The sequence below is a fragment of the Chlorocebus sabaeus genome, chromosome 20 (genome assembly GCF_047675955.1).
Source record: "Chlorocebus sabaeus isolate Y175 chromosome 20, mChlSab1.0.hap1, whole genome shotgun sequence".
In the NCBI taxonomy this organism is placed as follows: domain Eukaryota; kingdom Metazoa; phylum Chordata; class Mammalia; order Primates; family Cercopithecidae; genus Chlorocebus; species Chlorocebus sabaeus.
In genome coordinates, this window is record NC_132923.1 from 7,718,013 (window position 1) to 7,732,650 (window position 14,638).

The following is a 14,638-nucleotide window of genomic DNA, read 5'->3' on the forward strand; positions in this document are numbered from 1 at the left end:
TTTTGTATTTTTTGTACGGAGGGAGTTTCACCATCTTGTCCAGGCTGGTCTCCTGAGCTCAAGTGATCTGCCCACCTCGGCCTCCCAAAATGTTGGGATTATAGGTGTGAGCCAACGTGCTGGGCTACTATTTTGCTTTTCTAAGTATGATGGGGGCTGAAAAGTTCTATAGTCTGACAGTTTAAGGAAGTTTTCTGTCCTGATTTGCTAAGAGTTTTGATCATGAATAGATTTGAATGTTTTTTACAGCTTTCTCCAAACCGAGATAATTACATTATTTTATCCTTCCTTTGTTGTGCTAATGAATAATTTACATCGTTAGATTTTCATGTAATACTATTTGTATTCCTAAAATAGACCTAAACTTGGCCGGACGCAGTGACTCATGCTTGTAATACTAGCACTTTGGGAGGCCGAGGCAGGCGGATCGCGAGGTCAGGAGTTAGAGACTAGCCTGGCCAATATAGTGAAACCTCATCTCTACTAAAATACAAAAATTATCTGGGTGTGGTGGCACGTGCCTGTAATCCCAGCTACTTGGGAGGCTGAGGCAGGAGAATCACTTGAACCAGGAAGTCAGAGGTTGCAGTGAGCTGAGATCCTGCCACAGCACTCCAGCCTGGTGACAGAGCAAGACTCTGTCTCAAACAAACAAACGAAAAAACCTAAACTCATCTGTGTTGATTATGTTTTTAAAATATTGGATCTGGCTGGGTGTGGTGGCTCATGCCTGTAATCCCAGCATTTTGGGAGGCCAAGGCGGGCAGATCACAAGGTCAGAAGTTTGAGACCAGCCTGGCAAACATGGTGAAACCCCATCTCTACTAAGAACACAAAATTAGCAGAATGAGGTGGCACATGCCTGTAATCCCAACTACTCTGGAGTCTGAGGCAGGAGAATCACTTGAACCCGAGAGGCAAAGGTTGCAGTGAGCCAAGATAGGGCCACTGTACTCCAGACTGTGCAACAGATCGAGACTCTGTCTCAAAAAATAAGTAAACATAAAATATTGGATCTGGGCCGGCTGCAGTGGCTCATGCCTGTAATCCCAGCACTTTGGAAGGCTGAGGCAGGTGGATCACTTGAGCCCAGGAGGTCAAAACAAGCCTGAGGAACACAGTGAGATCTTGTTGCTAGTAAAAGAAAAAAAAAAAAAAAGGCCAGGTGCAATGGCTTATGCCTGTAATCCCAGCTTTGGGAGGCTGAGGCAGGCAGATCACCTGAGGTCAGGAATTTGAGAACAGCCTGGGCAACATGGTGAAACCCCATCTCTACTAAAAATACAGAAATTAGCTGGCAGTGGTGGCATGCACCTAGCTCCTCCTCGGGAGGCTGGGGCAGAATTGATTGAACCTGGGAGGCGGAGGTTGCAGTGAGCCGAGATTACATCATTGCACTCCAGCCTGGGAGATACAGCGAGACTCCATCTGAAAAAAAAAAAAAAAAGAAGAAGAAGAAGAGGAAAACATAGAAAAAAAAAGTTGGATCTTGGCCAGGCACAGTGGTTCACACCTGTAATCCCAGCATTTTGGGAGGCTTAGGCAGGCAGATCACTTAAGGCCAGGAGTTCAAGACCAGCCTGGCCAACATGGCGAGACCCTGTCTCTACTAAAAATTAAAAAATTAAATTAAATTTAATTTTTTAAAAAAAGGCTGAACATGGTGGCCAGAGCCTGTAGTCCCAGCTACTCGGGAGGCTGAGGCAGGAGAATTGCTTAAACCCAGGAGGCGGAGGTTCCACTGAGCTGAGATTATGCTACTGCAGTGCAGCCTGGGTGACAGAGCAAGACTCTGTCAAAAAAAAAAAGAAAAAAAAGTTGGATCTATTTACCGATATTTTGTTTGGGAGTTTTGCATCTATATGTATGAATGGAAGTGGCTAATTTTCCTTTTCTTTAATGTTCCTTTTTTTTTTTTTTTTTTTTTTTTTTTTCTGAGACGGAGTCTCACTCTGTTGCCCAGGCTGGAGTGCAGTGGCCGGATCTCAGATCACTGCAAGCCCCGCCTCCCAGGTTCCCGCCATTCTCCTGCCTCAGCCTCCTGAGTAGCTGGGACTACAGGCGCCCGCCACCTCGCCTGGCTAGTTTTTTGTATTTTTTAGTAGAGACGGGGTTTCACCGTGTTAGCCAGGATGGTCCCGATCTCCTGACCTCGTGATCCACCCGTCTCGGCCTCCCAAAGTGCTGGGATTACAGGCTTGAGCCACCGCACCCAGTTTCTTTAATGTTCTTATCAGCATTTGATATTAGAGTAACAGTGGCCTCAAAAACAAGTTGGGAAGTATTTTCCCTTCTCTATTTTCCATAAGAATTTGTATGAGGTTGGCATCATTTCTTTAAATGTTTGCTAGAATTTACAGGCCAAGTTACATAGACCTAGAGTGGGTTTTTCTTTGTTTTTGAGACATTATCTCGTCAGCCAGGCTGGAGGGAGTGCAATGGCTGGATCACAGCTCACTGCAGCTTGAACCCCTGAACTCAAGCGATCCTCACACTTCAGCCTCCGGAGTAGCTGTGACTACAAGATTTTAAACTTTTTTTGTAGAGAGGAGGTCTCTCTATGTTGCTCAGGCTGGTCTCAAACTCCAGGGCTCAAGCCATCCTCCCACATCGGCCTCTGAAAGTGCTGGAATGGCAGGAGTGAACAGTGCCCTGCTTGGAGTGTTTGTAGAAAATTTTTCACTTATGAATTATTCAAGTTCTGTATTAGTATAGGAGTATTTAAAGTTTATATTTTTTCTGTGTCAATATTGGTAAGCCATATTTTTCTGGAAATTTGTCCATTTCATCTACAAATTCAGAGCTATTACTACCAAGTTATTTATTGTGAACTCATTTAACCTGTTTCACATCTGCAGGATCTGTGGTGGTGTGCTTTTTTATTTTCAATATTGTTTTTGTTTTGTTTTGAAATGGAGTCTTGCTCTATTGCCCAGGCTGGAGTGCAGTGGTGCAATCTCGGCTCACTGAAACCTCCACAACCCGGTTTCAAGTGACTCTCCTGCCTCAGCCTCCTGAGTAGCTGGGATTACAGGTGTCCGCCAGTATGCCCGGCTAATTTTTGTATATTTAGTACAGATGGGGTTTTGCCATATTGGCCCTGCTGGTTTTGAACTCCTGACCTCAGGTGATCCGCCCACCTCAGCCTCCCAAAGTGCTGGGATTACAGGCATGAGCCACTGCACCCAGCCCAATATTGTCTGTTTTAAAGGCGAAAAGTTATCTGTTTTCTGTCCATAGTAAATCAGTTTTTATCAATTTTAATATTTTTAAATATTTAATTTTATCATGTTTTCAGATAGGATCTTGTTTTGTCACTCAAGCCGGAGTGCAGTGGCACAAAATGGCTCACTGCAACTTCAACTTCTTGGGCTCAAGCCATCCTCCCACCTCAGCCCCCCAGGTAGCTGGGACTACAGGCCTGCGCCATCACACCCAGCTCATTTTGCATTTTTTCTAGAGATGAGGTTTCACCATGTTGCCCAGGGTGGCCTTGAAGTCCTGGGCTCAAGGAATCCTCCTGCTTTGGCCTCCCAAAGTGCTGGGATTACACTCTAAGCCTGAGCCACCGTGCCCTGCCACCCAGTGTTTTCAACGTACAAAATTTTTGTTTAAGTTTTGTGTTTAGTAATTATATAATCATTTAATTTGAATTAATTTCTCACTTACATTCTGATTTTTTTCCCTGACCAATGGGCACATCAGAAAAATATGTTTTAATTTCCAGATATGTGAGGAGTTTCTACTTCTCTTTTGGTTTCTGGTTTCTAGTTTAAATTGCATTAGAATCAGAGTACACAGTTGTATGATTTAAATTCTTTGAAATATATTGAGTCAGTTTATGGTCCATTGTCAGTCAATTTTGAACAGGTTCTTTATGTGTTTCAAAAGAAAGTACATTCAGAAGTTTTGGGATTTGACAGGTGGAAAGTGAGGCCAGAAAGGCAGGTCCACTCTACCTAACTTCTATTGAAAAAGATCTGCGAATAAGTGGACCCATGCAGTCCAGAAATGTTGTTGCTCAAGGGTCAAATATAATGACCTCATGTATTTTCTACTTTGTAGAACAAGTGCTTATTAAATTAATAATATGTTGGCTGGGCACGGTGGCTCACGCCTGTAATCCTAGCACTTTGGGAGGCCGAGGTGGGCGGATCACGAGGTCAGGAGATCGAGACCATCCTGGCTAACATGGTGAAACCCCGTCTCCACAAAAAATACAAAAAATTATCCGAGTGTGGTGGCAGGCGCCTGTAGTCCCAGCTACTCGGGAGGCTGAGGCAGGAGAATGGCGTGAACCTGGGAAGCGGAGTTTGCAGTGAGCCGAAGTTGCGCCACTGCACTCCAGCCTGGGAGACAGAACGAAACTCCTTCTCAGGAAAAAAAAAAAAAAAAAAAAAATTAATAGTATGTTTATTAAAGCATTATTTCATAATCTTATGCCTTTCTAGAGGTTTGGTGATGTCCAAGTTCAACTTTATGCAATTTAAGTTGCTCTCTTTTCTCTCTGTCTTCCTGGGTTAAAAAAGATGACTGTATTTAGACTGTCAAAAATAAAATATATTGTGTGAATGTAAAAGAACTTCTACCAAAAAAAAAGAAGTTGTTTTGAGATTTATTTTTTTTTTCTTTTGGAGACAGACTCTTGCTCTGTCACCCAGGCTGGAGTACAGTGGTATGATCTCAGCTCACTGCAGCCTCTGCCTCCCAGGTTCAAGCAATTCTCCTGCCTCAGCCTCCCAAGTAGCTGGGATTACAGGTGCCCACCACCAGGCCCTGCTAGTTTTTGTATTTTTAGTAGAGACGTGGTTTCACCATGTTGTCCAGGCTGGTCTCGAACTCCTGACCTCTGGTGATCCACCTGCCTCGGCCTCCCAAAGTACTGGGATTACAGATGTGAGCCACTGTGCCCAGCCTGGGATTTCATCTTTAAAAACACTTCCATTAGGACAAGTGTGTTAATCATGCTATTAAATCTTTATGTTCTTACCAATTCTTTTGTCTCTTCTACCAATTACTGAAGTATGTTAATTCTGTAATCATGATATTCTCTTTCTTTTTGTAATTTCTGTTTTCTTTTGTCTTTTTGAGAGAGAGTCTCATTGATGCCCAGGATGGAGTGAAGTGGTGTGATCTCAGCTCACTGCAATGTGGTGAAAAGAAAGAGAGATCAGCCTGTTACTGTGTCTATATAGAAAGAATTAGACATAAGAGACTCCATTTTGTTCTGTATTTGAGATGCTGTTAATCTGTGACCCTATCCCCAACCTTGTCCTTGCAAGAGACATGTGCTGTGGTGACTCAAGGTTTAAAGGATTTTGGGCTGTGCAGGGTGTGCTTTGTTAAACAAGTGCCTAAGGCAGTATGCTTGTGAAAAGTCATCACCATTCTCTCAATCTCAAGTACCCAGGGACATGTACACTGCCAAAGGTCACAGGGACCTCTGCCTAGGAAAGCTAGGTATTGTCCAAGGTTTCTCCCCATGTGATAGTCTGAAATATGGCCTCGTGGGATGGGAAAGACCTGATCGTCCCCTAGCCTGACACCCGTGAAGGGTCTGTGCTGAGGAGGACCAGTACAAGAGTACAAGAGGAAAGAAGGCCTCTTGGCGGTTGTTGGCAGTTGAGATAGAGAAAAGCATCTGTCTCCTGCCTTGTATGTTCTGTTTACTGAGAAAGGAGAAAACCGCCTTAGGGCGAAAGGTGGGACTTGCTAGCGCAATGCTGCTCCTTATGCACTAAAAAGGTTTATGGAGATGTTTGCATATGCATATCAAGGCACAGCACGTTTCCTTAAACTTATATCACAGAGATCTTTATTCATATGTCTTACTGCTGACCTTCTCCCTACGATGATCCTATTATCCTGCTACTTCCCTTTTTTCTAAGATGGTAAAGATAATTATCAATAAATACTAAGGGAACTCAGAGACCGGTGCCGGCGTAGGTCCTCTGTATGCTGAGCGCCGGTCCCCTGGGCCCACTTTTTCTTTATCTATACTTTGTCTCTGTGTCTCATTTCTTTTCTCAAGTCTCTCGTTCCACCTAACGAGAAACGCCCACAGATGTGGAGGGGCGGGCCACCCCTTCACTGCAACCTCCGCCTCTCGGGTTCAAGTGATTCTCCTGCTTCAGCCTCCCATGTAGCTGGGATTACAGGCACGCACCACCACACCCTGCTGATTTTTGTTGTTTTAGCAGAGAGGGGGTTTTACCATGCTGGCCAGGCTGGTGTTGAACTCCTGGGCTCGAGTGATCTGCCCACCTCGGCCTCCCAGGGTGCTGAGATTATAGGCATGGGCCACCGTGCTTGGGCAGTTTTCCAGTTTTCAAAAAAACCTGCTGAAATTTTGATAGTGATTGCATTGAATCTATAGGTCAATATGGGAATAATTGCCATCTTAACATTATTGAGTACTCCAATCAATGAACATGGATTGTCTTTCCATTTGGTTAGATCTTTTAAATTCTCATCAGGAATATGGTTTCTAGTGTACATTTTGCAGTTATTTTGTTGATGTTATTTATTCATTCATTTATTTATTTAGAGACAGGGAGGCCGGGAATAGTGGCTCACGCCTGTAATCCCAGGACTTTGGGAGGCGGAGGTGGGCAGAACACCTGAGGTCAGGAGTTTGAGACCAGCCTGGCCACCGTGGTAAAACCACGTCTCTACTAAAAATACAAAAATTAGCTGGGGGTCATGCCCCATGCCTGTAATCCCAGCTACTCGGGAGGCTGAGGCATGGGAATCGCTTGAACCCAGGAGGTGGAGGTTGCAGTGAGCCAAGATCTTGCCACTGCACTACAGCCTGGGCCACAGAGTGAGACTCCGTCTCAAAAAAAAAAAAAAAAAAAAAAAAAAAAGTCTCACTCTCTAGTTTTTTTGTTTGTTTTTGTTTTTGTTTGTTTTGAGACCGAGTCTAACTCTGTCACCCAAGCTGGAGTGCAGTGTCGTGATCTCGGCTCACTATAACCTCTACCTCCTGGGTTCAAGCAATTCTCCTGCCTTAGCCTCCCAAGTAGCTGGTACTATAGGCACCCGCCACCACACCTAGCTAATTTTTTTATTTTTGTATTTTTAGTAGAGATGGGGTTTCACTTATGTTGGCCAGGCTGGTCTGGAACTCCTGACCTTGTGATTCGCCTGCCTCGGCCTCCCAAAGTGCTGTGATACTGGCGTGAGCCACCATGCCCAGCCTTTTTTTGTTTTTGAGATAGAGCTTCATTCATGTTGCCAAGACTGGAGTATAATGGTGCAATCTTGGGTCACTGCAGCCTCCATTTCCTGGGTTCAAGCGATTCTCCTGCCTCAGCCTCTGGAGTAGCTGAGATTACAGGCGCCTGCCACCATGCCTGGCTAATTTTTTGTATTTTTAGTAGAGACGGGCTTTTGCCATGTTGGTCAGGCTGGTCTTGAACTCCTGACCTCAGGTGATCCACCCGCCTTGGCCTCCCAAAGTGCTGGGATTATAGGCATGAGTCACAGTGCCCGGCCACTCTGTAGTTTTGCCATGTTGCCTAGCCTGGGCAACCAAGCTACACTCTGTCTCTACTGAGCACTAAAAAATTAGCCAGGTGTGTCTGGGTGCGGTTGCTCACGCCTGTAATCCCAGCACTTTGGGAGGCCGAGGCAGGTGGATCACGAGGTCAGGAGATCAAGACCATCCTGGGTAACACGGTGAAACCCCGTCTTTTCTAAAAATACGAAAAAATTAGCCAGGCATGGTGGCAGATGCCTGTAATCCCAGCTACTAGGGAGGCTGAGGCAGGAGAATGGTGTGAACCCAGGAGGCGGAGCTTGCAGTGAGCCGAGATCATGCCACTGTACTCCAGCCTGGGCGACAGAGCGAGACTCCGTCTCAAAAACAAACAAACAAAAAACTAGCCAGGCATGGTGGTGCACGCCTGTTATGCCAGCTACTCGCGAGGCTGAGGCAGGAGAATCACTTGAACCCAGGAGGTGGAGGTTGCAGTGAGCCTTGATTGTGCCATTGCACTCCAGCCTGGGTGATAAGAGAGAAACTCTGTCTCAAAAAAAAAAAAAAAGGTAGCCAGAGCCAGGTATGGTGGTACACACCTGTGGTCCCAAGCTACTCTGGATGCTCAGGAGGAAGGATCAATTGAGTCCAGGAGTTGGGGCTGCCATGAGCTATGATCACAGAACAAGACCGTCTCTTTTTTTTTCTTTTTTTTTTTGAGACGGAGTCTCGCTTTGTCGCCCAGGCTGGAGTGCAGTGGGGCGATCTCGGCTCACTGCAAGCTCCGCCTCCCGGGTTCACGCCATTCTCCTGCTTCAGCCTCCCAGTAGCTGGGACTACAGGCGCCCGCCACCTCGCCCGGCTAATTTTTTGTATTTTTGGTAGAGATGGGGTTTCACCGTGTTAGCCAGGATGGTCTCGATCTCCCGACCTCGTGATCCACCCGCCTCGGCCTCCCAAAGTGCTGGGATTACAGGCGTGAGCCACCGCGCCCGGCTTGTCTCTTAAATATATATATATATGGCGACAGAGCAAGACTCCGTCTCTCTACATATATTGTATATATATATATATTTTTTTTTTTTTTTTTTTTTTTTTTTTTGAGACAGAGTCTGGCTCTGTCGCCCAGGCTGGAGTGCAGTGGCCGGATCTCAGCTCACTGCAAGCTCCGCCTCCCGGGTTTACGCCATTCTCCTGCCTCAGCCTCCGCAGTAGCTGGGACTACAGGCGCCCGCCACCTCGCCCGGCTAGTTTTTTGTATTTTTAGTAGAGACGGGGTTTCACCGTGTTCGCCAGGATGGTCTCGATCTCCTGACCTCGTGATCCGCCCGTCTCGGCCTCCCAAAGTGCTGGGATTACAGGCTTGAGCCACCGCACCCGGCCTATATTGTATATTTTTAATACATATACATTATATATAGGAACCAATATCATACATAATATACTATATATTACTTTCATATACAATATATAGTAGAATATATATTACTTTGATAGTAATGTATTACTGTCAAGTAAATAGATTTCAAAGTATATATATCAAAGTAATATATAGTATAATATACAATATATTCCTTTTTATTTTTTGAGACAGAATCCTGCTCTGTTGCCCAGGCTGGAGTACGGTGGCATAATATTGGCTCACTGTAGTCTCTGCCTTCCAGATTCAAGCAATTCTTCTGCCTCAGCCTCAGCAGTAGCTGGGATTACAGGTGCCCGCTACCACACCTTGCTGTTGTTTTTTTTTTTATTTTTTTGAGACGGAGGCTCGCTCTGTCGCCCAGGCTGGAGTGCAGTGGCCAGATCTCAGCTCACTGCAAGCTCCGCCTCCCGGGTTTACGCCATTCTCCTGCCTCAGCCTCCCGAGTAGCTGGGACTACAGGCACCCGCCACCTCGCCCGGCTAGTTTTTTGTATTTTTTAATAAAGACGGGGTTTCACCATGTTAGCCAGGATGGTCTCGATCTCCTGACCTCGTGATCCGCCCGTCTCGGCCTCCCAAAGTGCTGGGATTACAGACTTGAGCCACTGTGCCTGGCGGGCATCTGCATTTTTAACAAGCTCTTAGGTGACTCTGCTTTATACCCAGAGTTGAAGGCCCCTGGTCTAGACAGGGTATCCAAGAATCACCAGGGTAAAGAAGAATTTTTCCAATACATTTCTGGTTCCCTAAAAAGATCTTATCTGGAGAAAATCATGTAGTTGGAAATGTGCTTGCCAGGGATTGGAGGCTGTACCTTGAAAAGTCAATGAATCAACTGGATTTCACTTGGCTACCCACAAAATGGGAACAACTTACTGTTGCCTATTTATTTCACATGGATAAATGAGTTTCAAGTTATGAGTCCACTGTGAGCAAGACGTATGAAAGAAATTTAAAATGATACAGTTATTCCAATTCCAGTATCAGTTCTCCATGGTCCGTTGGTACTCAGGGCACAAGGAGGACAGAAGCCATATAAACACTACCTAGCACTCAAATTCTGGAAGTCTAGTCACCTGGTTCAGGAAGCACTCATTTGTTTTGTTTTGTTTTGTTTTGTTTTTGAGGCGGAGTTTCCCTCTTGTTGCCCAGGCTGGAGTGCAATAGCAAGATATCCACTCACCGAAACCTCTGCCTCCTGGGTTCAAGCGATTCTCCTGCCTCAGCCTCCCAAGTAGCTGGGATTACAGGCATGCACCACCACACTTGGCTAATTTTGTATTTTTAGTAGAGATGGGGTTTCCCCATGTTGTTCAGGCTGGTTTTGAACTTCTGACCTCAAGTGATTCACCCACCTCGGTCTCTCAAAGTACTGGGATTACAGGCGTGAGCCACCGAGCCCAGCCAGGAAGTGCTCATTTGTAGTTTTGAAATTCTTCAGCCACGTTGAAGCCTTTAAAGGTTGATCAAAGCACTGTTTGTTGTAGTTGGACTGCAGAAGATCGCCGCAATTTTTCACCCAAAGATGAGCTTTAAAAAAAGGCAGAAGGCCGGGCGCAGTGGCTCAAGCCTGTAATCCCAGCACTTTGGGCGGCTGAGACGGGCGGATCACGAGGTCAGGAGATTGAGACCATCCTGGCTAACACGGTGAAACCCTGTCTCTACTAAAAAAAATACAAAAAAACTAGCCGGGCGAGGTAGCGGGCGCCTGTAGTCCCAGCTACTCGGGAGGCTGACCCAGGAGAATGGCATGAACCCGGGTGGCGGAGCTTGCAGTGAGCTGAGATCTGGCCACTGCACTCCAGCCTGGGCGACAGAGCCAGACTCCGTCTCAAAAAAAAAAAAAAAAAAAAAAGGCAGAAGAGGCCAGGCGCGGTGGCTCACGCCTGTAATCCCAGCACTTTGGGAGTCCAAGGTGGGCAGATCACCTGAGGTCAGGAGCTCGAGACCAGCCTGGCCAACATGGCAAAACCCTGTCTATACTAAATACAGAAATTAGCCAAATGTGGTGGTGCATGCCTGTAATCCCAGCTACTGAGGAGGCTGAGGCAGGAGAATCATTTGAACCCAGGGGATGCAGGGTTGCAGTGAGCCGAGATTGTGCCACTGCACTCCAGTCTGGGCGACAGAGCGAGACTCCATCTCAAAACAAAACAAAAACAAAAACAAAAAGAAAATGCGGATGCACACAATATTTAACAAAAAAGGGATATATGCAAAGTGTAATATCCCTTAAGTTTTGACAAGCTATACTGACGACTCTAGAATGCTGATAAATAGTAAAAGGCTCTGTGGGTACTCAAAGTTGTTAACTAATGGCAAAAAAATAAAAAACAAAAAACCCCGTGGCGACCTCTAAGGCAGGAGTTTATGCTCATGGGTATTAAATATCAAAAGAAGGACTGCTTAGCATCAAAAGGCTTCAGGAAGCTTTTAGTCCAATTTCCTTCTGTCACATTGACTTCACCTTTTAACCTACTTGGCAGTAATATCACAAAGAAATCATGATGGATGAGCTCAGACTGCTCCACATCTGGAGCAAAGGCTTTTCTTCTTTTTTTTTTTTTTTTCTGAGACAGGTTCTTGTTTTGTCTCCCAGGCTAGAGTGCAGCGGTGCGATCACAGCTCACTGCAGCCTCCTCCTGGGTTTAAGCTCAGGCAATCCACCCGCCTCGGCCTCCCAAAGTGCTGGGATTACAGGCATGAGCCATTGTGTCTGGCAAAGGCTTTTCCTTTAGCTATCAGATCCCTATTAGAAAATTAAAGCTGCAAGGCTACCACGGTAAAAAGATAACTGAACCTAACAGAGAGAAGAAAAGACAGGAAGTGCTTACCATCTGGAATACATAGTATCAGTCAGTCCTATTCTGCACAGAAATTAATAACATGGCAAAGACTGAGGGTTTTTCCTGTTCCCTTCTCTCCATCTAAAGTATGTGTTGTCAAAGAAAACATGACTAGAAGGTGACTAGAAGGGTCACTTGTACTGTCAACAGTACTTTTGTTTGTTTGTTTGTTTGTTTGTTGTTGTTGTTGTCTGAGACGAGTCTCACTCTGCTCTCCAGGCTGGAAAGCAGTGCCCTGATCTTGGCTCACTGCAACCTCCGCCTTCGGAGTTCAAGGGATGACGCTTCTGCCTCAGCCTCCCAAGTAGCTGTGCTTACAGGCGTGTACCACCACGCCTGGCTAATTTTTGTATTTTTAGTAGAGACAGAGTTTCACCATGTTGACCAGGCTCATCTTGAACTCTTGGCCAAAAGTGATTTGACTGCCTCGGCCTCCCAACACTGCACCTGACCAGTGTTGATATTTTTAAAAGAAATCCTGGCTGGGCACAGTGGTTCACCTCTGTAATCCTAGCACTTTTTGAGGCCAAGGTAGGTGGATCACCTGAAGTTAGAAGTTTGAGAACAGCCTGACCAACATGGAGAAAACCTATCTTTTCTAAAAATACAAATTAGCAGGCCATGGTGGCACATGCCTGTAATCCCAGCTACTTTGGAGGCTGAGGTGGGAGAATTGCTTGAACCAGGGAGGCAGAGGTTGTGGTGAGCCGAGATGCGTCATTGCACTCCAGCCTGTGCAACAAGAGTGAAATTCCATCTAAAAAAACAAAAAGAAATTCTGTCCGGGTGCAGTGGCTTACGCCTGTAATCCCAGCACTTTGGAAGGCCGAGACGGGCAGATCATCTGAGGTCAGGGGTTTGAGACCAGCATGGGCAACATGGTGAAATCCTGTTTCTACTAAAAATACAAAAAATTAGCTGGGCGTGGTGGCACGTGCCTGTAATCACAGATACTGGGGAGGCTGAGGCAGGAGAATCACTTGAACCCAGGAGGCGGAGGTTGCAGTGAGCCGAGATCACACCACTGCCCTCCAGCATGGGCAGCTGACTGAAACTCCGTCTCAAAAAAAAAAAAAAAAAGAAGTTGTTGGTGGGCGCAGTGGCTCACGCCTGTAATCCCAGCACTTTGGGAGACAAAGGACGGTGGGTCACCTGGGGTCAGGAGTTCGAGACCAGCCTGACCAACATGGTGAAACCCCCTCCCTACTAAAAATTCAAAAATTAGCCAGGTGTGGTGGCACATGCCTATAATCCCACCTACTCGGGAGGCTGAAGCAGGAGAATTGCTTGAACCCGGGAGGTGGAAGTTGCAGTGAGCTGAAATCACACCACTGCACTCCAGCCTAGGCGACAGAGCGAGACTTCTTCTAAAAAAAAAAAAAGTTTGGAATTACCTGTCAAATCTTACATCAATCCAGTTGTTTTGTTAGGATTTAGTTTCGCTGTGTCACCCAGGCTGGAGTGCAATGGCATGATCTCGGCTCACTGCAACCTCTGCCTCCCAGGTTCAAGTGATTCTCCTGCCTCTGCCTCCTGAGTAGCTGGGACTACAGGCACCCGCCACCATGCCCAGCTAATTTTTTATGTTTTTAATAGAGAAGGAGTTTTACCATGTTGACCAGGCTGGTCTCCAACTCCTGACCTCAGGTGATCTGCCTGCGTTGGCCTCCCAAAATGCTCCAATTACAGGCGTGAGCCACCACGCCCAGCTTTGTCTTCTCATCTGTGACCAAGACTTTAAACAGTGGATAAGGCCTGGTGTTCACTCATGTCTTTGTCTTTTGTTTTTCTGAGGCAGAGTCTTGCTTAGTTGCCCAGGCTGGAATGAAGTGGTGCAATCACTGCTCACTGAAGCCTTGGCTTCCCCGGCTCATGAGATCCTCTCACCTCAGCCTCACAAGTAGCTGGGACCACAGGTGTGCACCACCATACCTAGCTAATTTTTTGACTATTTTTTGATAGAGATGAGGTTTTGCTATGTTGCCCACGTTGGTCTTGAACTCCTGAGCTCAAGGGATTCTCCCACTTTGGCCTCTCGAAGAGTTGGGATTACAGGCGTGAGCCACCATGCCTGGACCATTCATCTCTTAAAGCTAGAAAAGATATCTCCCATTGTTTTGAGACAACCTGCTGCCCAGGCTGGAGTGCAGTGGCCTGATATCAGCTGACTGTAGCCTTGACCTCCTGGGCTCAAGTGATGATTACAGCTAAACCTCTTGAGTAGCTTGGGCTACAGGCACATACCACTGTGTACCGCTAATTAAAAAAAATTTTTTGTGTGGAGTTGGGGACTCTCTATGTTGCCCAGGCTAGTCTTGAACACTTGGGCTCAAGTGATCCTCCCACCTCAGCCTCCCAAAGTGCTGGGATTACAGGCATGCGCTACTGTGCCCAGCCTCATTTTTTATCTTAGCCAAGAATGCTGGTTGCTGTCCCCAAACCCAGTATGTATATAAAGGTGGCCTAAATGATGATGCCAATTGCTTGTCAAAGTAAACCGTAGATGTAGGGGTAGCAGAGACAATTCTTGCCATCTGGATTCTTCTGTGCTGTGTATAGAGATGCTCCGGTCATGTGACAAGATCATCTGCATGCTGCTGTTTCCATAGAAACCCCAGAGGAACTGGCAGATAAAAGAACTACAATTACAGAGAAAGCTGAAAGACACTTCAGTGGCTTGATTCATTTATTCTACTTCATTTTGTGTTTGTGAAAATAGGTGAAAGCTAGAGATATATTTAAAACACACCCTGCTGAGATCATGTTTTGGGCAATGGGTGATTACTTTTTTCTTTACACACAGACTGTATTAAGATGGGAAGACTCAGAGGGTAGAGGCGGGGGAAGGAAGTTACTGGTTCTTCACATTACAGCACAGACCACAAATTAA